Source organism: Lycium barbarum, chromosome 10 (genome assembly GCF_019175385.1).
Source record: "Lycium barbarum isolate Lr01 chromosome 10, ASM1917538v2, whole genome shotgun sequence".
Taxonomy (NCBI): Eukaryota; Viridiplantae; Streptophyta; class Magnoliopsida; order Solanales; family Solanaceae; genus Lycium; species Lycium barbarum.
In genome coordinates this window covers 103871113-103878180 of record NC_083346.1, presented here as the reverse complement: position 1 = coordinate 103878180, position 7068 = coordinate 103871113, and the positions used below count along the sequence as shown (strand labels likewise).

The 7068-nt window shown below is 32.4% G+C and overlaps 1 long non-coding RNA gene across 1 annotated transcript; it reads right to left on the bottom strand.

The window, feature by feature from the left end:
• Nucleotides 1–4026: 4026 nt before the first annotated feature.
• Nucleotides 4027–6552, bottom strand: LOC132615422 (uncharacterized). Its single transcript, XR_009572687.1, has 3 exons — nt 6316–6552; nt 5478–5549; nt 4027–4443 (listed from the first exon to the last, which is right to left on the bottom strand). It is a non-coding gene; the product is annotated as an uncharacterized LOC132615422 (long non-coding RNA).
• Between the last annotated feature and the right edge of the window lie 516 nt (nt 6553–7068).

Below are 7068 nucleotides of genomic sequence, written 5' to 3'. Positions count from 1 at the left end.
TTAGTACAATATTCTTATTGATTCATTGGCAAACTAATACTCCCTCCGTCTCATGTATTGCTTGGAACACCTTTTAAGAACCCATAAATAAAATGATAATTTTACTATATCACCCCTAATTATTACTAAATCATCTAATAATTGAAATAAATCAAACATACTTTAGAAATTGTGCAGCTATTAATAATTCATTGGAGTTTCCAACTCAATAATTTATCATAAGGGTAAAATAGGTATGAAATAGTAAATTATCTTTTAATTTTTCAAACTGGACAAGTAAAAGTGGACATATATTCTTAATACGGAAAAGGCTCAAATATGCCATCGACCTATCGGAAATGACTCATTTATGCCACTCGTCAATAGTTTGACTCATTTATGCCATCGAACTATCGGAAATGGCTCATTTATGCCACTCATCAATAGTTTGGCTCATTTATGCCATCGCTCGTTACCAAAATGATTCATCCATGCTATTTGTCATTAGCGCCAGTTTTACAATACCAGATATGACATAAACGATTATGATGTATGGGTGGATTTTTTTATTAATTTGGGATTAAATTGGGCTGGTTTAATTAAACGACATAGACCTCTAATTAGAGGTCACGTGTTATATCTGGTATTATAAAACAGGAGTTCATGAAAAATGACATAGATGAGTCATTTTGGTAACGGGCAATGGCAGTCAAACTATTGATGAGTGACATAAATGAGTCATTTCAAATAGTTCGATGACATAAATGACCAAACTATTGATGAGTGATATAAATGAGTCATTTCTGATAGTTCGATGACATATTTGAACCTTTTCTGTTTTTGATATACTATAAATGAACGAGAGTACAACAAAAACGTACACTAGTCTAGGGACATAGAATTGCTCTTTCCTTTTTACGCAAAAAAAAAAAAAAATCAAAATATTACTATACGATTATAAATTAGATTGATTTTTAAAGATGAGCTCTTTTTTAGTTCGGAAAATTGTTTCAGTGATTCTTTTTCTACTCAAGTGAAATTTTAATTTTTTTTCAAGTAAAATGCATGTCCATATAACAACCCGGCCCTTCATTTTTAGTATTTATGTGCTAATTTATGCATATTTTAAGATAAGGTTAAGTTGGTACGTATTCTCCTTGTTTCAATTTATTGTCTTACTTTCCTTTATGTCTATTTCAAAAGGAATGTTACTTTCTATATTTAGTACCTCTTTACTCCAAACATCTTGCGTGATATATTTAAGACCACAAAATTCAAGGGGTATTTTGGTACATTACACACTTCTTTAGTTTAAGATCACAAAATTTAAAAGTTTTATTTATTTTTAAAACTCTGTGCCAGATCGATAGGGGCATATGATAGCTGTTTAGATAGCAATTTTATCTGCAAAGGACCAATGATCTTGACCGAGCAGTTCTATCAGCGTATAACCTACGAGTTGGTGTAGTGGATGCACACACGAAGACCTAACACACTTAGGGATCGTTTGGTATGATGAATAAGCAAAAATAGTCTTGGGATAAAAATTTAGTGTCGCCTTATCTCACGTTTGGTTGAAATAAAATCCCGGAATAACTAATCCCGGGATTAGTTATTCAGGGATTATAGTGTTATTTTATCTCACATTGAGGGCGGAATAACTAATCCTGAAATAACTAATCCCGAAATTTGTTATCCGAGGATAATTTATTTTCTAACCAAACGAGCCCTTATGTAGTTATTATTGTGATTTTTTGTTCACTATATTGTTATTAGGAAAAAGGGTCACATTTGCACTCAATACCATTTAAAAAGGTTTAGTATTGCGTTTCATCATACTATTGATCCATATATACCTTTAATGTTATAAAACTGATCCAAATTTGCCCCTCTACTATTGAAAAAGGTTTAATATTCTCCTTCCTCCGTTAACCTCATGTGTTTTAGCTAAAATCGAAAGACCAACCCCGAATGTCACTATCTTAAAATTTAGAACCCATAAAGTTTAAATTTTACCTTTGCCTCGTATGAGCCAATGAATACAAACAAGAGCAGCCTGAGGAAAAAATTTATCGAAATTGCAAAGAAACTGCCTTAATCGGTAAGGGTTCCCTAAGGAAGGGTAGTAACTCATTTAGGTGTTGATCGCGATTACAGAGTCTAAGTCGTAATGGTCCAAACACAAATTCTTATTTCCAAATACTGTTTTTCAACTTTAATCCATGATCTTCACAAAGTTGACCTTGTCTTCCAAGTTATCAAGTCTTTATCCTGGCTATATATTAAAATAGTGACTGTAGCAGTTTGTTATTACTATTATGGTCCCACTGGCAATGTGAAAAGCAGGTTGCCAGATCCAGTACTAGCTAGCGGCAAGTAAACTTCATTATTGCAAACTTCTCAAGGGTCTTGTCGTCTGAGTCCAACTAATACAAACAAGACACAAGTCTTGAGGAAAAGATATCGAAATTGCAAAGAAACTACCTTAACATCAAAGGCCAGAACCCACATGCTAATAGTGTCCGCTTGCAAATCTATATATATATATATATATATATATATATATATATATATATATATATATATATATATATATATATATATATAAGGAGAGTAGTTTAGCTTAATATTAAGTCAAGTGAAATAATATGAACAAGCCACTTGATAACAAATTTTATTTGCATTAATTATAAAAGAAGTTATTAATTGTAGTTCAAAATATTACCCAATTTAATATTCTACTACTAGTACTGCTACTAATCTATATCTATATATATATATAAAAGGAGAGTAGTCTAGCTTAACATTAAGTCAAGTGGCGTAATATGAACAAGTCACTTGACAATAAATTCTATTTGCATTAATTATAAAAGAAGTTATTAATTGTAGTTCAAAATATTATCTAATTTAATAATCATCTACTACTACTACTACTACTACTACTACTAATAATAATAATAATAATAATAATAAAAATAATAATGAACTCACTTAATATACTCATATGATATTATCAACACATAGTAATAGTAGTAGTTGTTAATAATAATAATGCACTCACATAATATACTCATACGATGTTATCAACACATAGTAATAGAGTTGTTTATATAATAATAATAATCTATATCTATATTATAATAAAAGAGTAGTCTAGCTTGATATTATTACGCCACTTGGCAAGTAATTCTATTTGTTTTAATTTAAAGAGAAACTAATTGACATTGTTAAATGTACTCACCTAATTTAGTGTACTTGATTGGAGAAATATAATTAATTGATATTCTTGGATCTAATTTATAATTAAGAATACGCCTTTAAATGGTAAGATATAATATTACATGATACAATTAAAAAAAAACCTTAAAAAGGGTACATAATTGAAAATGTTTACGTACTACTTTGGCAATACAATAAATCTCTCTCTCTCTCTCTCTCTCTCAGCTCCATGGAAGAATATGTTACTACTGAAACACGGAAGAATTGAAATCTTAGATTAAAACACTATGTATGGATGGTATATATATATATATATAAGGAGAGTAGTCTAGCTTAATATTAAGCCAAGTGGCGTAATATGAACAAGCCACTTGGCAACAAATTCTATTTGCATTAACTATAAAAGAAGTTATTAATTGTAGTTCAAAATATTATCTAATTTAATAATCTACTACTACTACTACTACTAATAATAATAATAAACTCACTCAATATACTCATACGATATTATCAACACATAATAGCAGTAATTGTTAATAATAATAATGAAAATAATAATGCACTCAGATAATATACCCATACGATATTATCAACACATAGTAGTAGAGTTGTAAAATAATAATAATAATAATAATAATAATAAGAAGAAGAAGAAGAAGAAGAATCTATATCTATATTATAATAAAAGGCGGGTAGTCTAGCTTGATATTATTACGCTACTTGGTAAGTAATTGTCACGACCCAGCCCCGTGGGCCGCGACTGATGCCCTATTTTTACACCCAAACAGACTTACGTATCAGATCGACATATCCAAAATTCATTCAAACTTAACATACGTCATTTTAAGCAAGTACTGAAAGCAAATATCATCTTAAGCGGTCGCCCGTACAGAAACATCATATCCAAATCCAATAGATTGGCGGAATACATATCGCCAGATATATACACATATACAGACAAATGGGTCGTTTTGGCCATAATAGTAAACGGGGCCGCATTAAGACGCAGATCATAATCACAACGAACAAACATGACCCATGACCCACATATATGACTACAGGCCTCTACAAAACATAACAAAACATATGACGGGATAGGGCCCCGCCGTACCCAAATAGTCATATATACAGAATGTGTATAACAGAAGATATGTACCAAAAATATGAGCTCCGAATCAAAAGGAGCAATCCAAGTGGCAGAATATGTATCCTATACTGGAGGATCACCAAAATGAACGTCCGTACCTGCGGGCGTGAAACGCAGCCCCCGAAGAAAGGGGGTCAGTATGAAATATGTACTGAGTATGTAAAACATGAAATACTGAAGTCAGAATCATAACCGAAGTGAGAATCATAACCGAAGTGAGGAGTGCAGAATATGGATACCGAAAGAATATATCAAAATCTGTGCAGAAGACATATATATATATATATATATATATATATATCATGCAAATAAAAATCGTGCATAAGGCTCAGGAACGTGGTCGCCACTCCGACGCTGGCGCCACAACACATCATACTCCAGAAAGTTTCAGATCTCCGTACAAACCCCGAACATATCGTATCATCATAACGTATCACAACGCCAGAACATGTCATATATCATATCACATCATAACGCCGTATATAAGCGGTACCCGGCCCTATAGCGATGCCTCGGGAACCGTAACACATCATACTGCCGAATGTTACATAGTGCGCACGATCACAAAGACGGCCCGAGATCCGGCGAACGATATCATAGTAGTAGGCACGAGCGGAGTAGTGCGGAAACCATATGCATACACATATTTAAATAAATTTCAAGACTCGACGGATAAATACATATACATACTGATATTAGAAGGCTCAAGGTAGGCATCGAGTCCATCGGAAATTAGTATACAAAAGTTACGGACCTCCAAATTACAAAACTTTCGAAAAACACATCATAGGTCATTTTCTGAAAATTTAGTATCATTCATATTGAGGAACTTTCAAATAACATTATAGGGTTCTTCAAACGGAGTCTTAGAATCATATGCACATATTCGAAATATACATATCCAAACTTAAGCCATATCAAATATTTTTCAAACCACATCCGGAAACGTATCGACTAATACTTCAAACATCATAGGCATGTGACAAGTCGTATGGAATAGTTTATGGAAATCAAAGACATAGGCCATCCTAGTGGCTCTAGGAGTAGAATTTTTCTTTGGAGCATACATATATGTCATTCATTTATTTCATAAAGGTCATGCCAAAAAGGAAGAACGGTAAGCTTTACATACCTCGATCGCTCACTACCAAATCTCGATCACTCGCCAAACAAATCCCGACTCAAGTCTCGGGCTCTCCAATATCTACAATAATATTATCAATTTCCAAAAATTAGCTACAAGTACTTAGAATTTTAATTCTAATTAGTATTTGTCTACCGAAATTTCGGCAGCATCTCCCCTGTAAATTCAACATCCCCGAGAATTAAACTCTGTCAAATTCATTAACAACCATACCAACAATACCAACAACCAAACCAATAACATCAAAAACCAATTTAAAATGCATTCCAACACTAGTACCCTTCCTTTCAACATAATTCACCGACATTCCATTCAATTACGGATTTTTCAAGCCAATATCGACACTTACACATTCATTACCAATTCAAGACCATTCAAGTGCAATTCAAAGCATTTCATACCATTTTACAAAATATACAAAAAATCCACCAAGACTAGAATTCATCCGAAATCTCCAACCTTCGACACAACATTCACAACACATTTTTCGTCTTCCCATTTCATCAACAACAACCACAATTTACACTTTAACAATTCCATTTCCATAATTACATAAATCTACAATAAAATCACCAAATTTCCTACAACAACTTAACAAAAATTTTCATGCCAACTTGAACTAGAATTCTTCCATTTGCATTAAAATGCCATTACAACACAATTAACATAGTAAATAAAATTTTTGATCATTCCTCTCCATCAACACCCATTTTCGGCCACACACACACATACCCATGACACAAAATTTTCATACTCTACATTCATTCCCACATACTACAACATATATATAAAATTCTTCCAATATAAAAAAAAGTAGAATTCTCACCTTTTCCAAATTCTCCACTTGGTAAAAAAAGTGTTTTCTTGCCTCAAAGTTTATACCACGTTGAAGAGGGTTCCGGGCTTAGTAAGAATTCAAAGGAGGTGAGTTTTGAACCAAAGATTTGAGCTCCACAATGTTTTTTTTCTTGTAGTGGCCGAATGGCCCTTTGTTGATGCTCTCAATTTTTTTCTTCTTGAAGTTTCTAGTGTAGAAGACTTATGGCCCCCTTTTTCCTTTATTTATTTCATTGGTCTTGAATTGTCATGGGCTTGGGCCCTTTTCAATGGGTATGGCCGGCCACTACTACTTATGGGCCTCTTTTTTTTTTTTGAGCCCAATTGGTTATGGTCCATATTTTGTAATCCGCGAAACTAATTTCCAAAATTCCAAATTTTGCCCTTAGCCTTCCTCGATATTTCCACATCAACATTTCATGGTCAACACACATATTTTAAATAGATATCAAATTATGGCCTTATTTCTTACAAGTCAAAATTATTTCGAATTTTCCGAACATGCAAAAATGCGGGATGTAAAAGTAATTCTATTTGTTTTAATTTAAAGAGAAACTAATTGACATTATTAAATGTACTCACCTAATTTAGTGTACTTGATTGGAGAAATATAATTAACTGATATTCTCGGATATAATTTATAGTCAAGAACACGCCTTTAAATGGTAAGATATAATATTACATGATATAATTAAAAAAAACAAACCTTAAAAAGGGTACATAATTGAAAATGTATACATAC